Source organism: Microcaecilia unicolor, chromosome 5, assembly GCF_901765095.1.
Source record: "Microcaecilia unicolor chromosome 5, aMicUni1.1, whole genome shotgun sequence".
NCBI classification, from domain to species: Eukaryota; Metazoa; Chordata; class Amphibia; order Gymnophiona; family Siphonopidae; genus Microcaecilia; species Microcaecilia unicolor.
Window position 1 is genome coordinate 211,030,299 of NC_044035.1, and position 17,749 is coordinate 211,048,047.

At 49.4% G+C, this 17,749-nt stretch overlaps 1 protein-coding gene across 3 annotated transcripts in view; it reads left to right on the forward strand.

Annotated features, from left to right (window-relative positions):
- The window catches only part of ELMO3 (engulfment and cell motility 3), a 987,719-nt gene that overhangs the window by 681,929 nt on the left and 288,041 nt on the right, over positions 1-17,749 (forward strand). Inside the window, exons 1-2 of one of the 3 annotated variants that reach the window (XM_030203742.1) lie at positions 11,457-11,460; positions 17,587-17,588. The exons of the other annotated variants lie outside the window; for them this stretch is intronic. The gene's annotated coding sequence lies outside the window, so the exon portion shown is untranslated. Of the gene's footprint in view, positions 1-11,456; positions 11,461-17,586; positions 17,589-17,749 lie in introns of those variants that run through there. 3 annotated transcript variants of the gene reach the window in all.

The window sequence follows — 17,749 nt, forward strand, 5'->3', positions numbered from 1 at the left end:
AACATATACCCACTCTCCTTCCAAGCCACAGCAAGGTCATGGAATCCCTCTACACACAGACAACCTTTTCCCTGATCTTAAACATCCCCCCTTCTCAACGAATACTCATTCACCCCCAAACAACTCATACTCACCCACTCAATATAACACAAAACCCCACCCAACCCCTCTCCCCATGCCCCCCCTTCCGCCCTCCCAGCCATCCTACCCTCATCCTTCGCCTATCCGTCCAGCCGAAAGACTACCCCCTAACCCGCCGCCCCATCAAGAAAGATAGAAAATATAACAAGATTCACAAACTTATAAGACGTATGCCCCATAATGCCTCCACAAGTAATTAAGGGAATAAACTTTACAGTCAAAGAAAAGTCCAAATGTCCCCAAGAGACCAAACTCGTCACGCCGGATTCAGCCGAATCATCTTTGACCTCATGTGTGGCCTCTTTTCATATGATTCTATAAATGTGAAGCAAGAACTAAGTCAATTTAAAATTAACTCTGTCCGCCACCTCAAGGATCAAGAGCACAGGTACCTTGATGAATCAACATCGTGGCAACCCAAGGCTTGAGTTTAAAGTGGCTTTCTGTTGCCCTCCACATTGTTCTTGTTAAGATCCTCTAAGAAGGTTCTCGCTTCTGCAGCCTCATTAAAGATAGTTGACTGTCCTCCATGCCAGATATGTAATTTTGCTGGATAAAATAAAGCAAACCTAATTCCCTTCTTATGGAGTGCAGAACACATGGGCACCATTGCCTTATGTAACAAAGCAACTCTCGCCGAGTAGTCATTAAAGAGAAGCAGGCAATGCCCCTCATAGTCCAAAGCAGCTTTAGCCTGAAGTGCCTTCAATATTGGCTCTTTTGCTTGCCAATTAATAAAATGAGCGATCATTGTACGTAGCCTGGCGTTAGGCTCACCTCGAGCTCCTATGCAGTGCACTCGATCACAGCAAAAGAAGCTCCCACTGCCCACGAGGCCCAGGTGCTCTGGAATCCAGGAATCAAAAAAGTTGTAAAGATTTTTATCCATTACTGTTTCTGGCAAGCCTATTACCCACAAATTATTTCTTCTATTGCGATTCTCTTGTTCCTTTACGTGCTCCCGTAGCTCTCCTATTTCCTTCTGAAGCTCGGCAATCTGGGCAGCTACAGTCTGTGCTTCATCCTCCATCGCGGACAATTGGTGCTCCACCTCCGCTATACAGCGTGCATGGGAATCAAATTTCTTGTTGATTTCATCTACCACCGACTGTAATTTGATGACTGTATCCTCCAAAGCGGCCGAAACCGAGAGTGAAATCTCCTGCTCCCACTCAGCTGTCAGCATTTGGGACGAGGCCTGCGCTGACTGTGTTCCCACCATTTTGTTCGGATTATTCCTCTGTACAGTCGTTGATCTTTGTGTCCTTTGGGGCATGCCGCGGTAAAGAAACCCGGCAATCTTGCTGGCAAAAAAACAGGCAAATAAAAGTTAATTCCTATGCAGTCAGGAAGCTGGAAATCACAGTGAATCTTGTTTTAAAAGCAGATATTGGCCGGTTAAATGCAGAGCCTCTCTTCCATGCTGCTGCTTAGGTAGCAGGCGTGAACCCCCCCCCCCCCCCCCCCCCCCCCCCCCCCCACTATTCACTTCTTGAATTAAAGGAAGAGATCACAGACATTAAAAATAAGTTTTGCAAACGCAATCTAAAATTGATTCTCTGGAAACAAAATGCTCTGCTGGCTCTGAGTCAATGATCTTCAGACACAAAATGAAAGCAATTTCAACATTACAAAAGGATGAGGAGGACCTGAACAATAGATCCAGATGCAACAACATCCATATACTGGGAATCAGGGAAGGTCTGGAAGGCTCAGATCGTATATCATTTTTTGTAAACCTGCTCCCCACATTGCTGGATATAAAATTCACCAGTCCTCTTGAAATCAAGCATGCACATCAAGTCCCTTCCTCCCACCTGACAAATCAACAATATCCCAGGCCCATCATGCTAAAAATACTGAGATATTACCAAGCTCTACAAATCCTACAAAAGATAAAGGTCAAAGCAACCTTGAAATTCAAAGGTTTGAAAATTATGATTTTCCCAGACCTAAAGGTTATCAACAGAAATCAAATAAAATAAAACATGGAAAAGAAAATAAGATGATACCTTTTTTATTGGACATAACTTAATACATTTCTTGATTAGCTTTCGAAGGTTGCCCTTCTTCGTCAGATCGGAAATAAGCAAATGTGCTAGCTGACAGTGTATATAAGTGAAAACATTCAAGCATTACTATGACAGTCTGACATGGGGGGAGGAGGGGGGTGGGTCGGAGGTATGCATGGGGACATCAAAGCATATCATTGATATTCTAACAGGATGGGTGTGGATAGGTGAGGGGTGGGGTGATCAACAGAGACATACAGCTTTATGGTTTATAATGCGCTAGGATCACACACTCCTCTACCCAGACCTAAACAAACTCACAGTCCAAAACTTTCTGTCTCTCCGTGAATGCATGAAATCTCTGGGTGACTGGTACAGCTTACTCTAGCCAGCCTTAATGCGGGTCACAGTTCACAAAAGCATGAGATATTTTGAAGACTCCGAGGCCTTAAAAAGCTTTTTGGACTTTCTACAATCCTCTTAATTAATATTATGGTTCTCAGTCTATAAATGCAATAGTAACCCTTACATTAACAGAACCCAAATGGTTCATTCTTAATTTTACTGTGCTAAAATTAGTTAATTATTCAATTGGCTATCCATTTTTGATGTATGTTTCTCTAATTTTCTGTTTCTCTAGATCTCTTCCACTAGATATAATCCATTTATTACTGCATTGCAATCAGTAACATTGTTTAATGTGCCAAGCCTATGTACAGTTATCATCTTCTTTAAAAACTGATGTTATTCATGGTCATTAACTATTACTTAATATGATTGCTACTGAAGTTTATAATGTTTAAACACAACAAACTTTTACATCTAAATCTACTGTTACTGCTTTTCAGAACCCGACCTACAAACATATGATTGGTATTCTTAAGACCCCTTCTATTTTCATAATTAATATATCATTATTGTCTGTGGATACTGCTTATTATAGATCATGACTATATTTTGATTATTTAAATTTGGGAAATTGTTCCTCATAATTATCTCCCTTGTTTACATGCTAACAAGTTTACACTATAGTCCCCATACCTCTATATCAGCTGGTAATTTAGTATGTAAAAAACATTATACTTATTTCTTTTTCACCAGTCCCTACAAACTGCCATTGCCTCCTGCCTAATAAGGCATTTTGTTTCTCTCAATCTCTGAACACTTTATCGAAGTTAATGCACTTATGCCCTCATGATCAAAAGCAAACTCTGGCGCTAGAGGCTGTTAATGCCATACTAGCGCCAGAGTTTGCAGCCGACCCATGATCAGAGCCCTCGAGCGCCTGAAACAGCGCACTCGAGGGCTCTCAGCGCAAGTAGCATGCAAATGCATGCTAAACAGGGCTTCTAGCGCAATTAGCTTGCAAATGCATGCTAATTGGCGCTTAACGCATTCATCCCCAATGATGACGTCAGAAGAAGGCGGGACACTGAGCGAACGAATGAAAGGCTAGAGACATTGGGACTGGGAGCGCCGCCTCCTTCACTGATGCTGCGCTGCCAGAGGAAGGTAAATTTAAAAGAAAAAAAAAGGAAAGGGATCTTGGGGGGGAGAAGAGAGTGGGCAGTTCCTACATGGGAGCGGGAGGGGCAAGGTAAGCACGCAGCGGCGGCGCCCCCCTGCGGCGCTTACCCCGCTTACCGCATCAGCACGGCCCTGATTACATAGACCGGAGTCTTGATATGTATAATATCACCATTCCACCATCATAGCACACCCTACCTCCACTACCTTAATGTGTTTCTCAAGTTTCAGATTATCATAGTTTGAAGAAATAGAAAGCTACTTATCTTGAGTGGAGCAGGAAGGGCAGTGTTCTTCCGGGCGTCCACATTGGTGTCTTCAAAAGACAATTAGTACTGTACGGATCTAATCCAGGTCTGATCCCACTCCACCTATTAAGGTTAGGCAATCTCCACCTGAGTGTCTCTCCTTGTCATCTTTTGTGCGGGAAATGTCTAGGGACATTCCCTTTCCCATGGAGGCTGTGGATGAGCCCAGGGCCGAGATGTTCGAGGTCCTGGATTATCCTTCTCCACCAAAAGAGGTTGCAACGGCCCCCCTGCACAATACACTCAGGGAAGTGATGTTGCGGAATTGGTCTTGCCCTCTTTCTAATTCATTTGTCAACAAGAAGTCCAAGTCCCAGTACAGAGTCCATGGTGAGCCTGTGATGGTGAAGGCCCAACTTCCTCATAATTCCATGGTGGTGGACTCTGCTCTCAGAAGGTCCAGGAGTACTAGGGACTATGCCTCGGCGCCCCCGGGCAGAGAGTCTAGGACCTTGGATTCTTTTGGGAGACGTACATATCAGGCCGGAATGCTCACGGCCAAGATTCAAACATACCAACTGTACACCAGCATCCACTTATGGAACTCGATAAAGCAACTGTCCGGTTTGGTTGAAGCTCTTCCTCCTGAGCTTGCCGAACCTTTTCACCAGGTGGTCAGGCAGCAGAAGGCCTGTCGCAAATTCATGGCCAGGGAAGCTTTTGATTCTTTTGACGCTGCATCCCGGGCGGCTGCTCAGGGTATCGTGATGCGCAGACCCTCCTGGATGCGTGTCTCGGACCTGGATCAGAAGACCCAGCACCGTATGGCAGATGTTCCTTGCCGGAGGGACAATCTTTTTGGAGAGAAAGTTGAGGATATGGTTGATTCCCTCAAAAAGCATCAAGATGCTATGGACTCTCTCGCCCGCCAGACGCCTTCTGCTACTACCTCCTCCTCTAGGAGGTTTTTTGGAGGGAGGAGGAGTGCTCCCTATTCCTCTGGCAGGAGTAGGTACACTCCTGCTTCCAGACAGCCTGTTCAGGCTCGGCCCCAGCAACCCCGCTCTCGTCAGCGGCGTGCGCCTCAGGCACCTGCGGCTCCCCAGCAAAAGCAGGGGACGGGCTTTTGACTGGCTCTAGAGAAGCATAGCCGACATCAAAGTATCGATGCCGGACGATCTTCCTGTCGGAGGGAGGCTTATATTTTTTCACCAAAGGTGGCCTCTGATAACCTCCGACAGGTGGGTTCTTCAAATAGTCCGGTCCGGATACGCTCTCAATCTGGAATCAGTACCTCTAAATTGTCCACCGGGAGCTCAATCCTTCAGTTCCCACCACAAGCAGGTACTTGCAGAGGAACTCTCCGCCCTTCTCAGCGCCAATGCGGTTGAGCCCGTTCCACCCGGGCAAGAAGGGCTGGGATTCTATTCCCGGTACTTCCTTATGGAAAAGAAAACAGGGGTGATGTGTCCCATCCTAGACCTAAGGGGCCTGAACAAATTCCTGGTCCGAGAAAAGTTCAGGATGCTTTCCCTAGGCACCCTTCTCCCCATGATTCAGGAAAACGACTGGCTATGCTCTCTGGACTTGAAGGACGCCTACACTCACATCTTGGTGCTTCCCGCTCACAGGCAGTACCTCAGATTTCGCTTGGGGACTCAGCACTTTCAGTACTGCGTACTGACCTTTGGTCTCGCATCTGCGCCCAAGGTATTCACAAAATGCTTGGCAGTTGTCGCAGCATTGCTATGCAGACTGGGAGTGCATGTGTTCCCTTACCTCGATGATTGGCTGGTAAAGAACACCTCAGAGGCAGGAGCTCTGCAATCCATGCGGTTCACTATCCAACTGCTAGAACTTCTGGGGTTTGTCATCAATTATCCCAAGTCCCATCTGGTTCCCGTACAGAAATTGAAGTTTATAGAAGCTCTGTTGAACACACAGACGTCTCGAGCCTATCTACCCCAGGCGGGGGCAGGCAACCTCCTGTCCCTAGTGTCCTTGACTCGAGCGTCGCAACAGATCACAGCTTGGCAGATGTTGAGACTTCTCGGCTATATGGCCTCCACAGTTCATGTGACTCCCATGGCACGACTACACATGAGATCGGCTCAGTGAACCCTAGCTTCCCAGTGGTGTCAGGCTACGGGGAATCTAGAGGATGTCATCCATCTTTCCACCGAATTTTGCAATTCCCTTCACTGGTGGACCATTCACTCCAATCTGGTCTTGGGACGCCCATTCCAAATTCCTCAGCCACAAAAGGTGCTGGCAACAGATGCATCCCTTCTAGGGTGGGGGGCTCAAGGAGTTTGGTCCTTCCAGGAAACGCATCTTCAGATCAACCTCTTGGAATTACGAGCGATCTGGAATGCACTGAAGACTTTCAAAGATCGGCTGTCCAATCAAATTATCCTAATTCAGACAGACAATCAGGTTGCCATGTATTACACGAACAAGCAGGGGGGCACCGGATCTCGCCCTCTGTGTCAGGAAGCCATCAGGATGTGGCTTTGGGCTCGCCAGCAAGGCATGCTTCTCCAGGCTACATATCTGGCAGGCGTAAACAACAGTCTGGCCAACAGGTTGAGCAGGATAATGCAACCTCACGAGTGGTCTTTGAACATGGACGTTGTCCGCAAGATCTTCCGAGCGTGGGGCACTCCCTTGGTGGATCATTTTGCCACTCAGTACAATCACAAGGTTCCTCAATTCTGTTCCAGGCTTCAGGCCCACGACAGACTGGCGTCGGATGCCTTTCTCCTTCATTGGGGGAGGGGTCAAATGTACGCGTATCCTCCCATTCCTTTAGTAGGGAAAACTCTGCTGAAACTCGAGCAAGACCGCGGAACCATGATTCTGATAGCACCCTTCTGGCCCCGTCAGATATGGTTCCCTCTTCTTCTGGACTTGTCATCAGAAGAACTGTGGAGATTGGACTGTTTTCCGACCCTCATCACTCAGAACCAGAGGTCGCTTCTACATCCCAGCCTCCAGTCTCTGGCTCTCACAGCCTGGATGTTGAGAGCTTAGAAGTTGCCTCTTTAGGCCTCTCAGAGGGTGTCTCTCGAGTCTTGCTTGCTTCCAGGAAAGATTCCACGAAAAGGAGTTATGCTTTTAAATGGAGGAGGTTTGTCGTCTGGTGTGACAGCAAGGCCCTAGATCCTTTCTCTTGTCCTACACAGACCCTGCATGAATACCTTCTACACTTATCAGAATCTGATCTTAAGACTAACTCAGTAAGAGTTCACCTGAGTGCAATCAGAGCTTATCATCACCGTGTAGAAGGTCAGCCTATCTCTGGACAGCCTTTAATTGTTCATTTTATAGAGGTTTGCTTTTGTCAAAGCCCCCTGTCAAACCTCCACCAGTGTCATGGGATCTCAACGTCGTTCTCACCCAGCTGATGAAAGCTCCTTTTGAGCCACTGAATTCCTGCCATCTGAAGTACTTGACCTGGAAGGTCATTTTCTTGGTGACTGTTACTTCAGCGCGTAGAGTCAGTGAGCTCCAAGCTCTAGTAGTTCATGCTCCCTACATTAAATTTCATCATAACAGGGCAGTTCTCCGCACTCATCCTAAGCTCCTGCCGAAGGTGGTGTTGGAGTTCCATCTGAACCAGTCAACTGTCTTGCCAACATTTTTCCCCGACCTCATACCCGCCCTGGTGAGGACAAGTTGCATACCTTGGACTGTAAGAGAGCATTGGCCTTTTACGTGGAGCGGACAAAGCCCTATAGACAGTCCGCCTAGTTTGTTTCGTTTGATCCCAACAGGATGGGGGTTGCCATCGGAAAACGCACAATCTTCAATTGGCTAGCAGATTGCATTTCCTTCACTTATGCCCAAGCTGGGCTGACCTTGGAGGGCCATGTCACGGCTCATAATGTTAGAGCCATGGCTGCGTCAGTGGCTCATTTAAAGTCAGCTTCCATTGAAGAGATTTGCAAGGCTGCGACGTGGTCAACAGTCCACACATTCACATCTCATTACTGCCTTCAGCAAGATACCCGACGCGACAGTCGGTTTGGGCAGTCATTGTTACAGAATCTGTTTGAGGTTTAGAATCCAACTCCACCCTCCTAGGCCCATTTCTGTTCTGTTCCAGGCTGCACTCTCACTTAGTTGTGTTTGTTTTTAGGTCAATCTCAGTTACGTCCTCGCCGTTGCGAGGCCTAATTGACCTCTGTTCATTGTTTTGAGTGAGCCTGGGTGCTAGGGATACCCCATGCGTGGTGATTTCCAGCCTGCTTGTTCTCGGAGAAAATGAAGATACTTACCTGTAGCAGGTATTCTCCGAAGACAGCAGGCTGGACATCACCACAACCTTCCCTCCTCCCCTTACGAGAAGTTCTGTTCTAATTTGCTTGTTATATAACTGAGGGAAGCGCGCGGGCGGGAAGTCACTCGCGCATGCACGCTGCGTTGTCCCTGCGCCCGTCGCGCTGCTTCTAGAAGTTTTTTTGTTAAATTCCAGAGCTCCTGAGCCGTCGCGGACGACGACCCATGCGTGGTGATGTCCAGCCTGCTGTCCTCGGAGAATATCTGCTACAGGTAAGTATCTTCATTGTATCGCGTTGGAGTCTGACAGCTGAAGCGGGTACACAGACATTCTCCGAGGACAAGCAGGCTGCTTGTTCTCACTGATGGGTGACGTCCGCGGCAGCCCCTCCAATCGGAGATCTTCTCTAGCAAAGACGTTTGCTAGCCCTCGCGTGCGCATGCGCAACTGTCTTCCTGCCCGAACTCGCTCGTGTTCGTCAGTCTTCTTTTTTCCGCGCTCGGGACGGCTGTGTTTACCGTCGTTCTGTGCCCTGAGGAGACCCTCGCGCTTTTCTTGCGTCCTTCTGTTTGCTAGTTCGCGTGTTCTTACAAAAAAAAAAAAGAAAACTTTCCTTTTTTGAGTTGTTTTTCCCGTACAAGTTTCCTTTCGCTTTCGATAGCAGCCCTGTTGGCTGCCCGTACGGGTTTTCTCCCTTTTTATTTTTGGTGCCTTTGCCATCATCGCGAATTTTGATTTCGCCGGCGTGATTTTTCCGCCCATGTCATCGAAGCCTCCCAGCGGCTTCAAGAAGTGCATCCAGTGCAACCGGACTATCTCGCTCACTGATAGGCATGCTTCGTGCCTTCAGTGTCTGGGGGCTGGGCACCGTCCTCAGGCCTGTACTCTCTGTTGTTTGTTGAAAAAAAGAACTCAGGCGGCAAGATTGTCCCAGTGGAACGTTCTGTTCAGGGCCTCGCCTGGTGTTTCGACGGTCTCAGTATCGAGGTCATCAGCCGGTGCATCGACGTCGGCGGTACCGAGGTCATCGACCGGTGCTCCAGCGTCTATGGTACGGAGATCATCGTTGGTACTGATGTCGTCGGAGGGTACTTCTTCGTCCGGAGTGCAGGTGAGGGCTGTCCATTCCCCTGCTGGTGGCGGTGAGCCCTCGAGTAGGTCTCCCCCAGGCTCGAGGGCTCCTGCGGTACAGCCCTCCCCCCCCCCCCCCCCCGGGATCGACCTTCGGACCCGGCCCCGAGGAAGAGGCGCTTGGATTCGACGTCCTCGTCGGTACCGGGAGGTTCCGGTGACATGCTTCGTGTGAAGGCAAAGAAGCATTGGCACCGGTCACCTTCCCGTCTTGGTACCGAGAGCTCTGGGTTGCCGAGGGAGTCGGCACCCACTAGGCATCAACTCCGGGAGGACCGCTCATCCTCTATTCAGGAGGTGTCGATGCACTCTACCCTGGACAGCCCGGTACTGCCTCCACGCCCCGAGCAGATTCTCAGTTTGTCGCCTGTACCGGACTCCCAGCCTTCCTTGACAGTGCTCTAAGTGAGAGCATCAGGGCCATCCTTCCAGGGATCCTGGAGGAGCTGTTGCGCCCTTCTCCTCCGTTACCGGGGGTGCTTGCACCATCGGTGCCGTCGAGTGAGGCGATGGCTGGCCCCTTGCCCGTCGTGAGGCCTCCGGTGCTGGTACCGCTTGCGATGCCCGCGTCGGCTGCCTCCCAAGCAGACTCTCCGACGACGTCAATGGAGGGAGCTTCATCGCCGCCGATGCAGGAGTCTACTTCTCGACGTTCCCACCGTGGCCATGTGTCTACAGAGTCGAGGCAGGCACGGCTTCGGACAGAGGTTCATGAACTAGTGTCCGACACCGATGGTGAGGCCTCGTGGGAGACAGAGGAAGACGTCAGATATTTCTCAGATGAGGAGTCTGACGGTCTTCCTTCTGATCCCACTCCCTCCCCTGAAAGACAGCTTTCTCCTCCCGAGAGTCTATCTTTCGCGGCCTTTGTTCGGGAAATGTCTACGGCAATTCCCTTCCCTGTGGTTACGGAGGATGAGCCAAGAGCTGAAATGTTTGAGCTTTTGGACTATCCTTCACCACCTAAGAAATCGTCCACAGTACCTATGCATCATGTCTTCAAGAAGACACTGCTGGAGAACTGAGTGAAGCTGCTAACTAATCCCCACATTCCCAAGAAGATAGAGTCCCAGTATCGGATCCCTGAGTTGATGCGGACTCAGTTGCCTCACGACTCTGGGGTTGTGGATCTGGCCCTTAAGAAGGTCAAGAGTTCTAGAGAGTACGCTTCGGCGCCCTCGGGCAGAGACTCTAAAACCTTGGATTCTTTTGGGAGGAAGGCCTACCATTCCTCAATGCTCGTAGCCAAAATCCAGTCTTAACAGCTCTACACGAGCATTCATATGCGGAACAATGTGCGGCAGTTGGCGGACTTGGTGGATAAGCTCCCTTCTGAGCAAGCCAAGCCTTTTCAGCAGGTGGTCAGGCAGCTGAAGGCGTGTCGTAAATTCCTGGTCAGGGGTGTTTACGATACTTTTGACGTCGCGTCCAGGGCCGCTGCTCAAGTTGTGGTGATGCGCAGACTCTCATGGCTGCGTGCCTCTGACCTGGAAAATAGGATTCAGCAGCAGATTGCGAATTCTCCTTGCCGGGGGGATAATATTTTTGGAGAAAAGGTCGAACAGGTGGTAGAGCAGCTCCACCAGCAGGACACCGCTTTCGACAAATTCTCCCGCTGGGCGCCTTCAGCATCTACCTCAACTGGTAGACGTTTTTATGGCGGAAGAAGGACTGTTACCTATTCCTCTAATAGGCGTAGGTACAATTCTCCCTCTTGCCAGCCTGCTGCCCAGGCCAAGCCCCAGCGCGCTCGTACTCGTCAACAGCGTGCGACTCAGCAGGCTCCTGTGGCTCCCCAGCAAAAGCAAGGAACGGGCTTTTGACTGGCTCCAGCAGAGCATAGCCGAAATCAAAGTGTCCGTGCCAGACGATCTGCCGGTCGGGGGGAGGTTAAAAATTTTTCACCAAAGGTGGCCTCTCATAACCTCCGATCAGTGGGTTCTCCAAATAGTCCGGCTAGGATACTCCCTCAATTTGGTTTCCAAGCCTCCAAATTGCCCACCGGGAGCTCAATCCTTCAGCTTCCAGCACAAGCAGGTACTTGCATAGGAACTCTCTGCCCTTCTCAGCGCCAATGCGGTCGAGCTCGTGCCACCCGGGCAAGAAGGGCTGGGATTCTGTTCCAGGTACTTTTGTGGAAAAGAAAACAGGAGGGATGCGTCCCATGCTAGACCTAAGGGCCCTGAACAAATATCTGGTCCGAGAAAAGTTCAGGATGCTTTCCCTGGGCACCCTTCTTCCCATGATTCAGGAAAACGATTGGCTATGCTCTCTGGACTTAAAGGATGCTTACACTCATATCCCGATACTGCCAGCTCACAGACAGTATCTTCGATTTCGTCTGGGAACACAGCACTTTCAGTATTGTGTGCTACCCTTTGGTCTCGCCTCCGCGCCCAGGGTGTTCACAAAGTGCCTGGCTGTTGTAGTTGCGTCTCTACGCAGACTGGGAGTGCACGTGTTCCCTTACCTCGACGATTGGCTGGTGAAGAACACCTCCAAGGCAGGAGCTCTACAGTCCATGCAGATGACTATTCGACTCCTGGAGCTACTAGGGTTTGTGATAAATTATCCAAAGTCCCACCTTCTGCCTGTTCAGAAACTCGAATTCATAGGGGCTCTGCTGGATTCTCAGACAGCTCGTGCCTACCTTCCGGAAGCGAGGGCCGACAATCTTCTGTCCCTTGTTTCCTGGGTACGCGCGTCCCAGTAGATCACAGCTCGGCAGATGTTGAGATTGCTCGGCCACATGGCCTCCACAGTGCATGTGACTCCCATGGCCCGCCTCCACATGAGATCAGCTCAATGAACCCTAGCGTCTCAGTGGTACCAAGCTGCTGTGGACCTAGAGGACGTAATCCTGCTGTCCACGAGTTTTCTTCAGTCCCTCCATTGGTGGACAATTCGGTCCAATTTGACTCTGGGACGTCCTTTCCAAATTCCTCAGCCACAAAAGGTGCTGACGACGGATGCGTCTCTCCTGGGGTGGGGAGCTCATGTCGATGGGCTTCATATCCAAGGGAGTTGGTCCCTCCAGGAACAAGATCTACAGATCAACCTCCTGGAGTTACGAGCGGTCTGGAACGCTCTAAAGGCCTTCAGAGATCGGCTGTCCCATCAAATTATTCAAATTCAGACGGACAATCAGGTTGCCATGTACTACATCAAGAAGCAGGGGGGCACTGGATCTCGCCCACTGTGTCAGGAGGCCGTCAGAATGTGGCTTTGGGCTCGCCGGAACAGCATGTTTCTTCAAGCCACGTATCTGGCAGGCGTAAACAACAGTCTGGCCGACAGATTGAGCAGGATCATGCAACCTCACGAGTGGTCACTCAATTCCTGAGTGGTACGCGAGATCTTTCAAGTGTGGGGCACCCCCTTGGTGGATCTCTTCGCCGCTCAAGTCAATCACAAGGTCCCTCAGTTCTGTTCCAGACTTTAGGCCCACGGCAGACTAGCGTCGGATGCCTTCCTCCTGCATTGGGGGGAGGGCCTCCTGTATGCCTATCCTCCCATACCTTTGGTGGGGAAGACTTTGCTGAAACTCAAGCAGGATCGAGGCACCATGATTCTGATTGCTTCCTTTTGGTCGCATCAGATATGGTTTCCTCTTCTTTTGGAATTGTCTTCCGAAGAACCGTGGAGATTGGAGTGTTTTCTGACCCTCATTACTCAGAATGAAGGGGTGCTTCTGCATCCCAACCTCAGGTCCCTGGCTCTCACGGCCTGGATGTTGATTTTGCCTCCTTGGGTCTCTCAGCGGGTGTCTCCAGAGTCTTGCTTGCTTCCAGGAAAGATTCCACTAAGAAGAGTTACTTCTTTTTATGGCAGAGGTTTGCCGTCTGGTGTGACAGCAAGGCCCTAGCTCCTCGTTCTTGTCTTACACAGACCCTGCTTGAATACCTTCTGCACTTGTCCAAGTCTGGTCTTAAGACCAACTTTGTAAGAGTTCATCTTAGTGCGATTAGTGCATACCATTACCGTGTGGAAGGTAAGCCGATCTCGGGACAGCCTTTAGTTGTTCGATTCATGAGAGGTTTGCTTTTGTCAAAGGCCCCCCCCCCCCCCCCCATCAAACCTCCTACAGTGTCATGGAATCTTAATGTCGTTCTCACCCAGCTGATGAAACCCCCTTTCGAGCCACTGGATTCCTGCCATCTGAAGTACTTGACCTGGAAGATCATTTTCTTGGTGGCAGTCACTTCAGCTCGAAGAATCAGTGAGCTTCAAGCCTTGGTAACTCATGCTCCTTATACCAAATTTCATTATAACAGAGTAGTCCTCCGCTCTCACCCTAAGTTCTTGCCAAAGGTGGTCTCGGAGTTCCATCTGAACCAGTCAATTGTCTTGCCAACATTCTTCCCCCGTCTGCATACCCGCCTTGCTGAACGTAAACTGCACATGTTGGACTGCAAAAGAGCATTGGCCTTCTATCTACAGCGGACACAGCCCCACAGACAGTCCGCCCAATTGTTTGTTTCTTTTGATCCCAACAGGAGGGGAGTGGCTGTTGGGAAACGCACCATTTCTAATTGGCTAGCAGATTGCATTTCCTTCACTTATGCCCAAGCTGGGCTGACTCTTGAGGGTCATGTCACGGCTCATAGTGTTAGAGCCATGGCAGCGTCAGTGGCCCACTTGAAGTCAGCCACTATCGAAGAGATTTGCAAGGCTGCGACGTGGTCATCTGTCCACACATTCACATCGCATTACTGCCTTCAGCAGGATACCCGACGTGACAGTCGGTTCGGGCAGTCGGTGCTGCAGAATCTGTTCGGGGTTTAGAATCCAACTCCACCCCCCTAGGCCCATTTTTATTCTGTTCCAGGCTGCACTCTCAGTTAGTTGAATAAGTTTAGGTCAATCTCAGTTATGTCCTCGCCGTTGCGAGGCCCGATTGACCAATGTTTGTTGTTTTGAGTGAGCCTGGGGGCTAGGGATACCCCATCAGTGAGAACAAGCAGCCTGCTTGTCCTCGGAGAAAGCGAAAGCTACATATCTGTAGAAGGTATTCTCCGAGGACTGCAGGCTGATTGTTCTCACAAACCCGCCCGCCTCCCCTTTGGAGTTGTGTCTTCCCTTGTCTTTGTTTTTGCTATTTACTGGACTGGAGAACACGAGCAAGTTCGGGCGGGAAGACGGTCGCGCATGCGCGGTGTGCATGTGCGCGCGCGAGGGCTAGCAAATGTCTTTGTTAGAGAAGATCTCCGATTGAAGGGGCTGCCTCGGACGTCACCCATCAGTGAGAACAATCGGCTTGCTGTCCTCGGAGAATACCTTCTACAGGTATGTAGCTTTCACTTTACTGAACTCATCTTTCTTTGGTTCATTGAGCTACTGTTAGAAATATGCAATCTGTCCCTAAAATCGAGTGTAGTACCGGAAGACTGGAGGGTAGCCAATGTTACTCCGATTTTTAAGAAGGGTTCCAGAGGAGATCCGGGAAATTATAGACCGGTGAGTCTGACGTCGGTGCCGGGCAAGATGGTGGAGGCTATTATTATGAATAAAATTGCAGAGCATATACAAAAACATGGACTGATGAGACAAAGTCAGCACGGATTTAGTGAAGGGAAGTCTTGCCTCACCAATCTAATGCATTTTTTTGAGGGGGTAAGCAAACATGTGGACAATGGGGAGCCGGTTGATATTGTATATCTGGATTTTCAGAAGGCGTTTGACAAGTGCCGCACGAAAGACTCCTGAAGAAATTGCTGAGTCATGGAATCGGAGGTAGGGTATTATTATGGATTAAGAACTGGTTGAAAGATAGGAAGCAGAGAGTAGGATTGCGTGGCCAGTATTCTCAGTGGAGGAGGGTAGTTAGTGGGGTCCCGCAGGGGTCTGTGCTGGGTCCGTTGCTTTTTAATGTATTTATAAATGACCTAGAGATGGGAATAACTAGTGAGGTAATTAAATTCGCCGATGACACAAAATTATTCAGGGTCGTCAAGTCGCAGGAGGAATGTGAACGATTACAGGAGGACCTTGCGAGACTGGGAGAATGGGCGTGCAAGTGGCAGATGAAGTTCAATGTTGACAAGTGCAAAGTGATGCATGTGGGTAAGAGGAACCCGAATTATAGCTACGTCTTGCAAGGTTCCGCGTTAGGAGTTACGGATCAAGAAAGGGATCTGGGTGTCGTCGTCGATGATACGCTGAAACCTTCTGCTCAGTGTGCTGCTGCGGCTAGGAAAGCGAATAGAATGTTGGGTGTTATTAGGAAGGGTATGGAGTCCAGGTGTGCGGATGTTATAATGCCGTTGTATCGCTCCATGGTGCGACCGCACCTGGAGTATTGTGTTCAGTACTGGTCTCCGTATCTCAAAAAAGATATAGTAGAATTGGAAAAGGTACAGCGAAGGGCGACGAAAATGATAGTGGGGATGGGACGACTTTCCTATGAAGAGAGGCTGAGAAGGCTAGGGCTTTTCAGCTTGGAGAAGAGACGGCTGAGGGGAGATATGATAGAAGTGTATAAAATAATGAGTGGAATGGATCGGGTGGATGTGAAGCGACTGTTCACGCTATCCAAAAATACTAGGACTAGAGGGCATGAGTTGAAGCTACAGTGTGGTAAATTTAAAACGAATCGGAGAAAATTTTTCTTCACCCAACGTGTAATTAGACTCTGGAATTCGTTGCCGGAGAACGTGGTACGGGCGGTTAGCTTGACGGAGTTTAAAAAGGGGTTAGATAGATTCCTAAAGGACAAGTCCATAGACCGCTATTAAATGGACTTGGAAAAATTCCGCATTTTTAGGTATAACTTGTCTGGAATGTTTTTACGTTTGGGGAGCGTGCCAGGTGCCCTTGACCTGGATTGGCCACTGTCGGTGACAGGATGCTGGGCTAGATGGACCTTTGGTCTTTCCCAGTATGGCACTACTTATGTACTTATGTACTTAATACAGAGTTAATAGTCTATGGAGGTGTCAGGTACTACATGGCTCAACCCAGCTGCTTGTGTGTTAACAGTTTGTCAGACTTGCAAACAGTTAAACAGATACTTGGTGAGCAGGGGCTGTACCTCTAGAGGGTGGGGGTGGGTCTGTATAATGGGCTTGTAATGTACTGATGTTTGTGTATACAGTGGGCATTAGGGGGGGACAAGGTGGGTGGGAGTTTGATGCTTATTGATGTGTGGGGGGGGTGGTTGAGTATGGGATCTTCAACCGATCAGGGGGACGGGAAAGGGGGTGGATGTGGGTCGTGATAGGAGTTGTGGGATGCTGCATGAGGGTGACAGGGTGTATGAGGGGAAGACTGACTGTGGTGTGGCTGGAAGGGGATGCTTGGAATGATAGGGTGGTGGTAGCAATAAACCAGGGGGGGAGGGAGGGAGGGAGGAGGGATGAGATATAGCTTGGGGGGGAAGGGAGGGAGGGTTGGGGACTTGGAGGAGACCGGCATAGGGGGAGACTGAAGATTTTTGCACCACAGTCATTAATGTGGGAGTACAGAGCACGGACGGAGGTTAGCTGGGATCTTTTGAGGGGTGCCGCTGCTGGGACGGGGCCCTGATCAGAACTACTGCAGTGCTGGTGGCAGGATAGTGTACGGGTATCACGAGACAATGGGTAGTATTCGGGTGGTGACACTCAATATAGATGGAGTGCACTCTCCGATTAAACGGAAGAAAATCTTGCAATATGGGAAGCAAATGAAAACAGATGTTTTTCTGTTGCAGGAGACCCATTTGTCAGCCCCAGAACATCTCAAATTGAAACAGAGCTGGGTGGGAGAATTAGTGTTTTCATCATACAACAGTAGACAGCGAGGGTAGCCGTTCTTATACGGAAGGGTCTAGATACAGTTTGTCATAGAACCATACAAGACCCTGAGAGCCGGTTTGTGGTTTGGGCAGGGGTCATTCAAGGGATGAAAATAGCAATCTGCTCTGTATATGCCCCTAACATATACTCTAGGAAATTCTTTTCCCATCTGCTTTCGACTTTAATGCAGTTGCAAGATTACCAATTGTTAGTGGGAGGGGACTTTAATATAACAGCGGACCCCCTCATTGACTGTAGTCCACCAAAGAATCGACCTAAGGGGCTGGAGGAGAGAGGTATAGGAATTTTGAACAGGGAGATGGGACTTGTAGACATTTGGAGGGCCTTACATCCAGACGAAAGAGAATACACCTACTTTTCAAATGTTCATAAATGCCATGCCATACTGGATTATCTATTGATATCCCCATCTCTTTTCCCGTCAAGTAGATCCACAGAAATTGAAGCAGCAGTAGTGTCAGATCACAGTCTCACATGGGTAGAAATTGGCACTGCGGGTGCGAGGAAACAGTCTGGGTGGCGTATGAACCCTACCTTATACAGAGACTCAGAATTCCGGAAGTACTTACTAAAGGAATGGGAATTGTTTCTGACAGATAAAAAAGCGAGTGT